A 13,892-nucleotide genomic window follows, 5' to 3' on the forward strand; every position below is an offset into this window, starting at 1 on the left:
ATAACAAAGTGATTACTTCACCCCCCCACCTGAAACAATTCACTAACCTTTCTCCAAATTCACAGTTCACATTGATTTTTTGGGGTCAGTTGCCTCTGTTGAACCCTTCAAGTTAAAACCTGGCAAGCCAGTGGAGTCTCCTGCAACCATTAAACAGGTTATTAAAATATTCATCTGCTGCTCAGTAGGGTTGTTACAGAGGTAATGTAAAAGGGGTCCACTCCTGGCTGACCCCGCTTTAGGCGATGACAAGCGTTCATGAAAATAAATGAATATATTTTAATGACTTTACAAATATATATATGGGGGATATATGGGAGAGCAGGAGCACTGCACCTGCTCTCATAGAATGGGACTGCACTTAGCAAAAATCCTCTGGAATCACATTTGCAACCTAAATGGATTAGCTCCTAAATGTATTACCTTCTTAGCTCAGACTGGACAGGAGCAGAGCTGCTGTCCCACAGGAAAATTCATCATCCCAAATCATCTCATCAGGCAAGAACCAGACAGAGTGCAGATCTCAGAGCCAGTGCAGCTGTGCAGCATTCCAAGAACTGGTTTGTGCCTGACTTCAGGCCTGATGATCAGAAACGTTCACTCTCCTGTTTCCAGAAGAAGCAAGTTTCCAGCAGCTAAACAAGCCCTGGCTGGTTTCCTGCTGTTGTGGAAATTGACTCCATATCCACAAGTGAAAATGTATTTTCTCCTTGTGACAACTCAAAGTCAGGGAAGGTCATTTACAAGTAATGACGATTTAATGTAAAAATGAAAGCAAACCTTGCACTGAATTTGTGCAATTTGGGGGTTGGGGATTTTCAGCCTGTTCCAAGAAGCGAGATTCCATGTAAAGATTCCCCATCCAAAACCCAGTTGGGATGAGGAGCAAAGCAGTGTCTGGAAAGCGAGGTGGCTGGTCAGCGTTCCCTGCTAACACTCACATGCCTGGTGATTCCCAAATCACCACCCTCAGCTGCCTCCCCAGCAGGAGCCAGTCACAGCCTGCCCAGCCCAGCTGCAGCCATTCCTCACCCTGCAGGTCCTCATCTCCTTCTCCCAGGGATGCTGGATGCAGCAGGGACCGGGCAGCAGCCCCAGCCTGCACAGGAGGAGCTGCTGGCACCACGAATTGTGACTGTTGTCACCACAAAGGTGAGCTGCTTTCTGCTTCCATAAGGCAAGCCCACGCCACAAGCCAGCAGCACAAATCCCTCCCTCTTCTCTGCTGTTCACCCCCTTTTTTGGGAGCTAACTCCAGTCTGCAGCATGGTCCAGACAGTGGGTCCCTATTGTAAATGCAGGCGAACCCAGTGGGAAGAAATGATGATGTCTGACTCAATTCAGAAGGCTGAATTATTTTTTTTTTTATTGTAACTATGTTAAAATGCATTAATATACTATATAAAAGGAGGATACTAAAACTACATACTACTTTTTCTGACCCTATCTCTAATTCTCACCCAACTCGTAACCCTCTTTCCAGAGTCCAGCCCCAGGTGGGTTGGATTGGCCATCAGGCTCAAACAATCCTCACCAGAATCCAATCAAGCAATCACCCCAGGTAAACAATTTTCCAAACACATTCCTCGTGGGGAAAAACAAGGAGCAGAAATAGAAATTGTTTTCTCTTTCATTTCTCTGTGCACCTCTGTGAAAAATCTTGAGAGGGAGAGAAACGTGCTTGCCACAGGTCCCTCTGCACCCACTGCTGAGAGAGAAGAGCTTGCTTGCTTCACCATAAAAGCCAAGGAGCAAAATCCCCAGGCAGACCCAAAGCCTGGAAACATGATGCCATGCTGCCACTTCAGCAATTCCAGAGGAGGAGGAGGAGGAGGCGGCAGCGTGTCTTTTGAACAAGAGGCAGCAGAAGCTCCCCCCAGGCTGCTGCATTATTGGTCTCGGTGCAGGCACAGCTCCTCGGAGCACTCCAGAAGGGAGGGATGGTGCCAGAGCCCCTGCAGGGATGGGGAGCCCCATTCCCCCCACCCAACCCCATGGCCCCAAGGGGGAACAGTTCCTCCTTGAGTTGTTTGGTGCCACCATCAGATGCTCCACACCCACAAAGGAGCTCTGTGCTGGAGCAGCGTCAGATCAGCCACTGGCACATTACAGGCAGACCTGGGTGATGATTTATGCACAGCTGCACCACCTCATTTCCATAGACCTATGTGGCTCTGGGTCAAATTAGGGAAAAAGGCTCTTTCCATGCAAGATTCCCCAGGTGCTGTGTACAGGCAAGACAGGAGAGCACCAGGACTGCCAGGCAACTGGAACAGTCCACAAAAAATGCAGAAGGGATGAGACTGAAATGAGATGCAAAGCAAAAGAATAAATCCGTACAACTCCTCCTGGTGGGATTCACAGAAACACCAATTTTCCTTGCTTTCAGACAGATATTTCTTCCTGCCAAAGGCCGTGGCTTCTTCTTGTTTGTTTTTAATAAGACCAGATGTTTTTATTAATGCATACAAATCCACACATACATTTTAATGTGAGATATGCTCCCGATATTCTGTGAACTTGGACCATCTCCTCAGAATCAGGGAGCAGCTCACTATTTCAAGTCTCCCTGCTTGAAAATTCTTCCCCTCACCTGTGAAGGGCAGCAGTCATCAAACCCACTGCTTGGATTTGGAACTCCCACTCAGGGAGTCTCCAGTTTTTCTTGGCTTGCTTTGCTAGGGAGAAGAACACAATATCAATATCAGGCTCAGGATTTCTGAGACGTTGCATCTCTTTGGCTCAAGCTGATGTTTTCATGCAAAGGGTGAGCAGATGATCTTCTCAAATACAAAGCACAAACCCATGAAACCTGAGGGCTAACCTGGGGCTTTGCTTTGAGCTTGGTTGCATTCTCCAGCTCAGCAAAGAACACATCTTGAATGCACTTTTTGCAGTTGCTCAAGAGCTCACTGGAGCAGTGCAGAGCTGGATGGGAGGGAGAGAGACAGCCAGATGCAGAGTCAGTGCCCATTTGTTTTCCCCTTGTCCTTTACACCAGATGCCTGGAAGGAAAACACAAATCAAACCTGATGTTTTCATTCCCCTCCACACCCAGAGTCCACAGTCTGCTCTTTGGTTGCCCTGAGTGTCTTCCCCCTCTCTTGAGGAATCCTCTCTAAAATGAAGGTGAATAAATCCACTCCTCCCAGCAGAGCCAAGGCAGGCACTGGTTTCAGGCTTGCTGCTGACAGTGCTTCCCCTGCAGATCCCACTGGGTCTGCACGAGCACCCACCCTGCTCCCAGCATCACCCTCAGGTGCCCAGCACCTCACCAGGGCTGCACCAGGGAAGGGGCAGCAGCCCTGGATCTCCAGTTCAGGAAAGCTGTGCAGACTTCACAGAGCACAGAGGGCTTCCTACTGAAAGAAGTGAGTGATGATAAACCTGTCTCCAAGTCCCACAGCCCAGAGAAACTCCTCGGGGCAGGAGACAGACCCTTGCCCAGGGCACAGGATTCCTCACATCCCCCCATTCCCAGCACAGGGACTGCTGAGCTGGCTCCTCTGCCTCACAGGGGACATGCCATGACTGACTTCATTCCCCAGGATGTTTCTTTTGAAGGCAGTGGTACCAGAGCTTGATTTCATCAGTGCCACCAACCTGGGGCTGCCCACATCCACGCTGGGCACTGCCAATGTAAATGTCAGTGCCATCCTGCCTCTCAGCACAGCCTGCATTCCCAGCCATGGGCAACGGGCTGAGCTCATCTCCCCTGCCTCAGAAACAGAATTATCAACAGCAGTAACAGGAAGCTCTCCTTAAAGGATCAACATCTGATTCCACAACAGCCTGGGAGGCCTCACCCGTGTGACACAGCTCATTAATTAGGGTTCACATGATGGCTGTGGGAGTTTCACTACACAGAAACCTGGAACTTGCCAGCTTTAAAGCTCACTAAAGGGCTCTCACAGGAATTTTTAACTAAAGCATCTCTAGCTCCTCTTGGAAATGTTTTCCTGCAGTAGGATCTGTGGGCAGGACCAAGCTCAGCTGTAGGTGATTTCTGCCTTGCCTGCCTCTGGCCCCTGGGCTGGGGGATGTTTTAAAGCCCAAGGACTGGGTCTGCCACAATAAATCTGTTCCCCAGGCCAGTCCATAAACAAGGGTCACACAGAGCCAGTGGTGGAGCAGGGGGATGAACACACAGAGGCTCCTGAAACACCCTCACATGGAGCTCCAGCCTGCCTGTGCTGCAATCAGCAAAGTCTGCAGGTACAATTTGGCAAAAGATGGAATCCTTAACAATGAGCCAGTCTAGACATGGAGACATCTGGATATGTCACCTGTGACCCTCCCAGCAGTTTCTTCCTGCAGTTCATATCTTGAAAAGAAATTGCTCCTAATTCGTCCAGCTTCACTTCTAATCAGCCCCACTCTCTGTCAGTTCTGTTGCTATATAAAAAAGCCCTTTTATCACCAAGAATCATCTCCAAGGGTTTAGCTTGCTCTAATCAAGTCAGCATTTCCATTAGATAAACAGTCATGTCTGCTTGAATCTTCCAGGCTGTTTCTTGTGTCTGGTTCTTTTCTGCCCACACTCGACTTTGTCTCCTTCATTTTAAGCACCCAGATGGTGACCCTGCCCAGGGCTGCTCCCACCAGCAGCCTGCACAGGCACCACATCCCCTCCCTGCTCACTCACCCACCTCTGCCAGCCTCTTTTGCCATCTAGTTTGCATCATGATTAGCAAGACAAAAAAATAAAAAATAAAAAAAAAAAAAGTGCTGAATGGTTCTTGTTCATCTCAGCACACTTCCCTGCTTTCTAGCAATTCATCTCGGTATTAAAAACAAAGTACTAATGACCATCATCCCATCAGTAATTGCCTTAATCTGATCAAAATTCCTGCAGTTATCAATCACTACAAGTCCTCATTACCCTTTTCTCTTTCTGCTCTGTTATCCCAGAGGCGTCTCCACCACCTACATAAAAAAATTTTCTTTTATTCAGAGAACCTGTTAAGGATCTGTAAATCAGAGCTGCCAATTTCCTAAGCATGCAGCAAAATCACATTTTTTTCCCTGGTGCCAGAATCAATCACCTCAGAGTGATTCCAGTGATAAATAAAACTTCATATCTTATGTGCAAGATAGTGAAAATTATTGTTTTCCACTTGAATAGATGCACAAAGAGGTGCAAAAGCCATTCAGATGCCATTCACACAGCAACAGGTATCTTCAAGGACTCTTGCTTTTAATTAAAGGCTTGAACAGAATACCCTGGCCAGGAAGAAATAGTGTTACAAAAATAAGTGCTGTAGTCAAATTGCTGGAAAATTGGAGAAGTTTAGGATTATTTATTTTGGTGAATGCAATCCTGAACAAGCCAGTGTAAGATGCCAAGCTGTAAATAGCCTTCCTTCAAGCAAAAAATGGAGTCAATTAAGAACTTTTAGGCATGGTACAGGTGAGGTCTGCAGCATCTGCTGTTCACAAGGCAGGGATGCAGCGCCCTCAGCTGTGGTTCAGCACCTTTTTGGGATTCTGGGGTCTGTCTTTGCAGAGAAACACTGGCCAAAAATAAAAAACAAAGCCCACAGATTTTCCTGAAGCCTGTCCTGAACAGCAAGCACTTAGGCATGACTTTAGATGGTTTTACCTTGACTTTAAATGGTCTTACCTTAACTTTAGATGGTTTTACCTTGTCTGCAGCAAGAAGCCCGAGGGCACAGATGAAGGTGTAACAGCACAGACCTGGGGGAAATGAATGCACAAAGGAGCTGCTACAGCACAGCATCTAAATAGAAGAGAGACAATGGAAATGACCCATTCCCAGACAGCCCAGAAACTGAATTCCTCCCATCAAAAGGCATTCCTAATCTCTTAATGCATTAAGGGATTCAGCAGTCCTTGCAATTGCCTAAGCATTTAAAGGTTAATTGCAACCAGGATCTTTCAATGAGGTTATGCTGGAGAATAAAGGTTTCAGGAAATTCAACCGCTGTAATTAAGAGATTGATATCACAGATTCACATCTTCCAGAGCTTTGTGCTGTGCCTAACACTGACTCCTCAGCTTCTCTCTGGGATTCAGAGCAACACAAATAAGTCCATGTCTCCTGCCAGAGCTCACCCTGGGTCAGGGGTGGCTCCATGTGGTGGAAAATCTCTCCTCCAACCCGTGCTTTCACAGAAAGGCTCAGAAATCTTCTGTTGTCTGGTCTCAAGGCAGTTTAAGATTTTCTTCTGGGGCTGCTGTGGTTTGCTCACAGCTCAGGCAGAGGCTCACACACACCCTGACATCCTCTCTGACCCCGACTGCTTCTTCTCTCCCCGCCAGGGATGCTGCTTTTATATGGGACATTACGTGTTACATGGTTACAGTTTATCCCAATGCCTATTACCTATATTAAATGGTGCTTTTCTATCTTTTATATGGTACATTACGTGTTACATGGTTACAGTTTATCCCAATGCCTATTACCTATATTAAATGGTGCTTTTCTATCTTTTATATGGTACATTACGTGTTACATGGTTACAGTTTATCCCAATGCCTATTACCTATATTAAATGGTGCCTTTCTCTAAACCAATCTGTGAGTGCCAACATCATCAAGAACAGGGAGGTAAGGAAGAAGAAAGAGGGAGGACAGGGCAGGCCCAGATCCCTCCATCTTAAAACCTCTGACCCCCATGTGTAAAACCAAAAACCCCCTGTACAGCACTCAAAAATTATTCCCTTTACTTTGTGACTACTTCCACTATAATATCTAAAATTTTGTGACTTCTTGTTCTTCCTGCAAGTTTGGTAAATCATTCCATGGCTCAAACCCAAAATCACGGCTGTTTCCAGGTGCCTGCAGGGTCTCAAATGCTTCTGACCTTAACCCGGAACATCCAAAAATGTCTGAGGGACATTTTGAGTGCTGACAGTCTCTGTGAGGCTGAAGGCTTCAAAATCTAGCTGATCATTTCTTCTGGGTCTAATCACTAAACCCAGGGCTCTGTTGGAAGACTCCAGACATTTCTTTAAAGCTCCTGGATGAACAACATCACCCCAGATACAAATATTATAAACTTCTTTCTTGTGGCCTTTTGGTTGGGAGTTTTACTTTTGCTTCTCCTGTAGATGTTCAAATTTTCAAACTCTCATATTGACGCACAAAGGGGTGCCATGAAAAGCTCTAAGGATGGGTTGCTGCTTCTCTCTACAGCAAAAAGGAACTTGTTTTCTTCACTTGTGGCAGCAAAAGGCTTCATCACACCTGGATTTTTTTGTGTTTCTTGGGTGACTGCTACAAGGACCTTGCCTGGGATTAAGGAAAGTGGGGAGGATGTAAAAAAGCTCCTGGATGTGACACCCAAAAGGGCTGGAGGTGATAGAGAAGAGTGTGAGAGGCTGATGAGAGGAAGGTCTGTGTTCGGGGGTGGTGGCAGAGCAGTTGGGTGAGGAATAGCCAAATTTCACATAATTGAGGGCCTGAGCTCCTGGTGGGGAGCAGAGCCAGCATTGCCCAGGTGCTCAGTCACATCTGCAGAGCTGGCAGCCCTGACATCCACGGGCAGAGCTGGGTGACAATTTCATGCCCCAGCCCTGCCAGAATCAGCTCCTTCATTTAGTGCTCAGCCCATTTCACACCTGGGGTGTTCTCCTTTGTTTAGGAGCAAAGCAGACAAAACACATATTGTCTGCAGAGCATCTGCCTGCTTGAAAAAATAGAAAATATTCTCTTAATCAACTGGTGCCTCATGGCTCTAAGGCCAGTGATTTCACTCTGGGCGTGATTTTCCTCATGGAACGAGATGAGAACAGGCTGACATGTGGGGCTGGCACCCCAGACTCAGAATTTATTCTTTCTGGAACAGTCTCTTTCACAAGCCTAAGTTCATTTTAAAAGCAAAAAGAGATGCCCCAGAACAGAAGAAAGGAAAGCTCTTAGCCAAGCATACAGGATCCCTAGGACTAAGCTGGAGTACTTAAAACCCAGTTTTCCCCCTGCTGCCTTTACACAAGTGCTCAGGAGGAAACAAGAGGGGTGTTGGATGTCCCCATCCTTGAAACATTCCAGGCCAGGTTGGATGAGGCTCAACTTTTAGCAGTCCACATCATTATTTGGATTTCATTAGCAGGGTTGCTAATGAGATAAAGGGATTGAATGAGCATTTTCCTCCCAGGGACAACAAATTGACCAATACTCACTAAGAGAAGCAGTAAAAAGCAGGATGTGTGTTCTGTACCATCTGGGCAGTTTCCACAGAGTCCTGGCAGACCTGGAGGAATCCACCTGGCTTCTAGTCAGAGAATGTGTTGCAAGATGCATCTGTACCTTCATGTTTCAGTTTTAAGGCACTCCCTAAGCTCAGAATTTGAGGTTGATGGGTGAGAAGGGAGCACGGTCCAAGCCTCTCTAAACCTGGGAGCAGCCACTGCTCTCAGACTGAGCTGAAAGGCTTCACATCCTACAAATCCTCACTTGCCAGGAACAGCAGAACTCCACAGGCGGGCAGAGGTGAGCCTAATACTTCATCTCCATGAGATGGAAATCAAGAAGAGCTCATACAATCTTGCCCTGGCAGAAATAACAGCAGAACAAGCAGCCCCTGGCAGGCAAGAGAGATGCTCTGCAATGCACTTTGGAAAGTGCTCTGCAGCTGCACTGACACTGCCTGCTCAGCTCAGGAAGTGCCACAGCACACAGAGCAGGCAGGGGGAGCTCAGGTGGAAATTAGATTCCAAAAGAGACACTGCACATTTAAAATTCTCCAGCCTCGGGAGGACAGAATTGAGTTGTTTATTCAGGAGGAAGCATGTCTGGCTAACATTGAGTTTGCATTTAATTGGCACTGATGAACAATAAAGTTGCAAACTCCTTTCGCCAGGGCATGAATGTGCAGCAAGCAACCTGCCACAGAACATTACATAGGAAATCTTGTCCTTCAGCATCCTGCAGCCTCCTGCCATGTGAATCACAGCCCATTTACCAATGGCATGGATGCCGGGCTGCTCAGGGGAGAGAAAGGCAGCTCTGGCCATTGCACACCAGCCAACATCATTAGAGTCAATTACCCTATTAGCACCGAAACAGACCCGATACGTGCCCAGGGAGCCTCAATGCTCTTCAAGCGCTGCTCTTCAACTGGAGATCAAAAGTGGGCACAGGAACACATCCAGCACTCAGCACCCGGCAGCATCGGCTCCCTAATTAGGATTTAATAAGCTGGTAATTGTAATGGCAGTGGTCTCATTAGCCTGATACCTCATTACTGTGAGCACAGATCAAGCTGAGGAAGGCAGGGAACCTTGCAAGCCTTTCCAAACAACAGACAAGAGCTGATTAAAGCAAGCGCCGCTTTTGAGGCGGTTCCTAATGAAAAGCCCAAATTCACGGCCAGTGAGAAACCAACAGTAATTTGTGTCACTCTTTTAAGGAACATCTTTAGTGAGAGGCATGGGACCAGGAAGTTTCTTAATATGAAATAAATGCCCAAAATAAAAAAAGGAAGAATTTGTAGTCAGCACTACAAAATAAGGAGCACCGAACTGGAGCAATGCTTGCCCCAAAGACAGTCCATGGAAATGACTAATGGCTGCTCAGGGTAAAATCTCTAAAGCAGACCAACACTTTTCTGAATCTCAAAGAACTTCAGGGCCCTGGGTTGCTCTCTCTGTTTATTGAAGCTGTCACTTCTTGGGCACTGCTCAATAGCAGGTGAAATTTCACTGCAGTGCTCAGAGTGTCTGATCAAACAAATGTCTGTGTGCTGGCTCTCATCTGCCTCTGTTCATGCAAGATCATAGCTAGAGGTCCAAAATACAGTTGTGCATTTATCAGTAACAGAAATGCAATGTGTTTTATAAACACTTTTGATTTCAGGAATTTAGATTTAGAAATAGGCTATTTCATGAACAAAAGTGGAGCACAGATGCCATCTCATGCTGGGTAATCCCCTAGAAACCAATCAATCAAGAATTTCTGAATGTAAATCAAAAAGCCTTTAGGCTCTATTGCTCACCTTTTTTCCAATCAAAACCATTAAGTTTACTGAGGCTAGGATTTTGCAGCAAGTCACTTTACACCACCTTTTCATCTCAAGAGAGCAACGTGAACAGAGTTGGTAAAATTAATTAAAATTAATTCAAAATAATCAGTTCATTAAAAATAAATATCAAAGTGGCTTCATGAAAATAAAATCTCTAAAAAAGAACATTTCTGAGCTTGATTTTTAAGTATCCAACTAGACAGTTTTAAAGTTCCTGTGAGTGATTACCAAGGCAGATACATGTAAAAAAATTTATACAGTAGGGAATTGAAGGATTAACATTTTTTCTTTATTTTTGTGAAAAGATGCCTGCGGAACAAATCTTTATATAGGCTGCCTTTCAGTCATGAAATACTTTGACCTACCACAGAGAGAAAACTCTGCTCTTACCCTCATGGGTAATTTTGGGATGGCAGAGGAGCAGCAGCCACCCTATGGGCTGTCACTGGTATGACTTGGCAGCTGTTACCTTCCTGTTCACAAAAACAACAATGGTCAGGGCCACCAAAAATGGAAGAACCCCTCAGGAGCCTGAAAATGAGTTTTTTAAGCAGTTGAGGGGGTTTTATTTACTGTGCTGATATCAGCACTGGTACTTCCAGGAGCCACGAGCTGGTGTCTACCTGATCCTGCAGGAAGCTGGTGCAGGGAGGGCACACAGCAGAAATCCTCTCCCGTGCCTGGTTTTGTGTCTTTCAGCATCAGGAAATGTGTGCCTTTGTGGGAAAACCCCCACTGAGTTTTGGTAAGTACCTTTATGGCATTTTACCTTTTGTTCCAGTCCCAAGGTCTCCTTTGCTTCCCTTAAAAAGAGATTTTTCACAGTGTAACTCAATGACCTCCATTAAGCAGAGCTATTCACTAACATCAAAATTAATGTTAATGCTAGAGTAATGCAATTTATGGACAATTCAAAAAAGCATACAGCACTTACAATTAGGACATAATTACGAGTTTGAAAGGAACCCAAATAACTATACCTGCTTTTCCTCACACAAGTTACTGGTCTGACAGCCCCTTGCAAAACAATTCCCCAAATCCTTCTCGAGTAATCAAGTAGAGAAGTCCTGGTCTTTCTAATGGCATTTTGTGTGACATTATGTTGCTACTGGAACACACAGGTTTCCCTATATTTACCCAGAGGCCAGGCAGCTCTGTTATCTGATGGAGAAATCTGTCTATCCATGCACTTAGAGGCTTGACAAGATGGGATGGATTTTGCCTCCTCTGCCCAATGTACTCCTCAGCAGCACCGTGCTGGCTACGGGGGCCAAGGCATGGCCCAAGGAGCACCAGGCAATCTGTGTTTGGCAGATATTGCAGGCTGACCACTTGTATGGCCACTGATAAGGGTTTTTTTGGCTGTTTTGGCAGTGCCATCCCTCAAGAGCTGTGAGAAGAGCCATTTCCTCCAGGGAAAGCCTTTCCACCCCACCACCACCTCAGAAAACACTTCAGGCAAACTGAGCCCACAGCATCTCCTTTGCCATTCCTTGGTGAAGGAAATTATCTGCAGTGAAATCTCTGAGGTCACAGGCCTCAGCAGACTCTAATAAATTATGTAATATTTTGTCTAAGCAGACTCTGTATGGATGTCTCACATGTCCCAGTTTAACACAACATCCCTATTTGGTTTGTGCATAATTTAAAGAACAGCTGAGCGCTGTTTCCTTCTTTGTGCAAGACTAGTTGCAGCCACGTGTCTGAGCACTTCCCTGCACAAACATCTCAGCTCAAAACTGCAGCATTTGGTATTTTGCAGGGAAGTTCAGCAGAGTTCAACAGGGGCAGAGCTTCAGTCTGTGTCTGTACCCCTGGAATCCTTCACCACTCTCTTTTGTCACATCATTTCACTGTTTTCCTTACAACCACCACTTCATTTTGGGGTCCCAGGTTTGTTCTATGGTTTCAAGGAATTTAAAGCATATTTTCTTATTAAAATATAGACAAGAAGTTGCTCTGTGGTGAAACTAAGCCCTAACATGCTGAAGCAATGGCCAGACACATCCATCTTCAGCATAAAGATGTCCCCAAAGAGCCCCACTCAGTGTCTTTCAGTAATGGGGCAGGTTACTGAAAGTGTGGTGTTTTCATCTTTTCAACTTCCAGGAATTCTCTAGCAAGTGGGAATAAGCCTTTCTGACAGTTCTGAGTCAAAGGCAGAAAAAGTGACAGGTTTGTATGACTCGAGAGTAAAACCAGAGAGAACACATCTGCAACTTCATACATATTGAAGTAGGCTACAAAAAAAGTGACAGCAGAAGAAAATCATACAATGTTGGAACCTACAAATCAGAAGAACCTAACTGACAGCACAGCAACAAGCAGAGAATAACAGACTAGAATTGCTGGTAGAATATTTAAATATATTTAAATTAATTCCCCCATTCCCGAGAAAGCAATTATGTTGACGCTAGAAGTACCTAAGATTTCAATCTGTTTTGAAATATCAAGCTGTCAATATTTTCATCCATTTTGCAAATAACCATTAAGGGGAATTAAAATGCAACATTGCTCAAGGATTGCCAGTACATCATCCACACAGGAGAGAGAGATTAAAGCTGCCTTGACAGCTGCAGCCTCACCCAGCTGCAGCACTCAAGGGCAGGACTGTGGAGAGAAAAGGATGCAGACAGCTCTAACATGGTGCAAAGGCTCTCCAGAGCACATCTGGACAGCCAGAGCACAGATCAGGACCATTAAACCCAGAGGAGTTCAGTTCATGATGTTTCTTCTCAGGAAAAGGCAAGGAGAGTGCATTGCTGTTCTTCCTGAACTAAGCAGTCTCGTCCTGTCCCTGACTTTCCCCTCCAAAAATCTGCTTTTGGAGACACATAGAATAGCCCAGACTGTGCCCTGGGCTAGGGGGGAAGATGGGGATTTGAAGGTGTCCAGCATCATCCAGTCAGAAGACACTGGACAGCTGAAATAGAGATGATATGTGAAAACCACATGAAAAGTTACAAATTTCAGACACAACTCAGCAACGCGCTGCAGAAGCTAAAAAAATACTGAAATTGTGCCTATTGGGGCACACACAAGTTTTTCACAGTCCCAATTTGTGGTCAGAGACAAGCTCTCCCAAGTGGTGAAGTGCTCCCTCCATTCTGCTCACGAGTTGACATGTCCAGCATGTCCCAGGACTTTTTTAATCAGCTCTTTGTGACTGAAAATTCTTAGAGATTAATATTGAGGGCCAAGCCTGTGGTTCGAAATTTATCTAGCCAAGAGAAGAATTATTTCTTCTGTATGAATATCCTTCTTTTGCTTTAAATTCAGTTTATTAGCCTTAATTTGACTGATGAAAAATCAGTCACATGGTTCAATTAAAAGCAGCCAGACATGTTGGGCTTTTTCCTGTGCATATGTAGCCCACAAAGAGAATAATGTAATAATGGCCAAAGCATTTGTTTGTATTCAACAGAAGAAGAATTCATCCGACTAAAGCAATCTTGAACTCAGTCACTCTAGGATGCAAACCAGCAGAAAGTTAAATTAGCTCCCCTAGGAATTAACTTCAAATTTATTGCACTTTCAGGATGCTTTTAAAAATTAATAGATCTCTTTAAATACTTTATATACAACCAACAGCTGGTTGCAAAGCAGCTAAATCAGTTTCAGGGTGGTTTGTCCCAGCCTGGGAATGGCTAAAAGGAGCACAAGCACCATGTGGTGGTCCAGTGACACCCTGCCCTCTCCAGCACACAGCTCCAGCCAGGCTGGGCAATCCCACTCTCCCCAGAACCCTTTTAGCAGCACCTCGCTCTAAACTCTGGAAAATGTAAAAAAAATGCCCTCAACCAGCCAGGGGCAGCCCCAGCTGTTCTGCCAGGACAATGGTTTGTACTTTGCTGGATTAAGCTTTCTGCTCCTTTCTTCCCCAAAGCCCATGGGAGAGTGGTGTTTT

At 45.5% G+C, this 13,892-nt stretch overlaps 1 long non-coding RNA gene across 1 annotated transcript; it reads right to left on the minus strand.

Moving 5' to 3' along the window:
- Window positions 1–1,897: 1,897 nt before the first annotated feature.
- Window positions 1,898–12,576, minus strand: LOC146767083 (uncharacterized). The gene is made up of 3 exons (XR_014956191.1): window positions 9,012–12,576; window positions 5,624–5,697; window positions 1,898–3,005 (listed from the first exon to the last, which is right to left on the minus strand). It is a non-coding gene; the product is annotated as an uncharacterized LOC146767083 (long non-coding RNA).
- Between the last annotated feature and the right edge of the window lie 1,316 nt (window positions 12,577–13,892).

The sequence above is a fragment of the Lonchura striata genome, chromosome 6 (genome assembly GCF_050655825.1).
Source record: "Lonchura striata isolate lonStrDom1 chromosome 6, ASM5065582v1, whole genome shotgun sequence".
Taxonomy (NCBI): domain Eukaryota; kingdom Metazoa; phylum Chordata; class Aves; order Passeriformes; family Estrildidae; genus Lonchura; species Lonchura striata.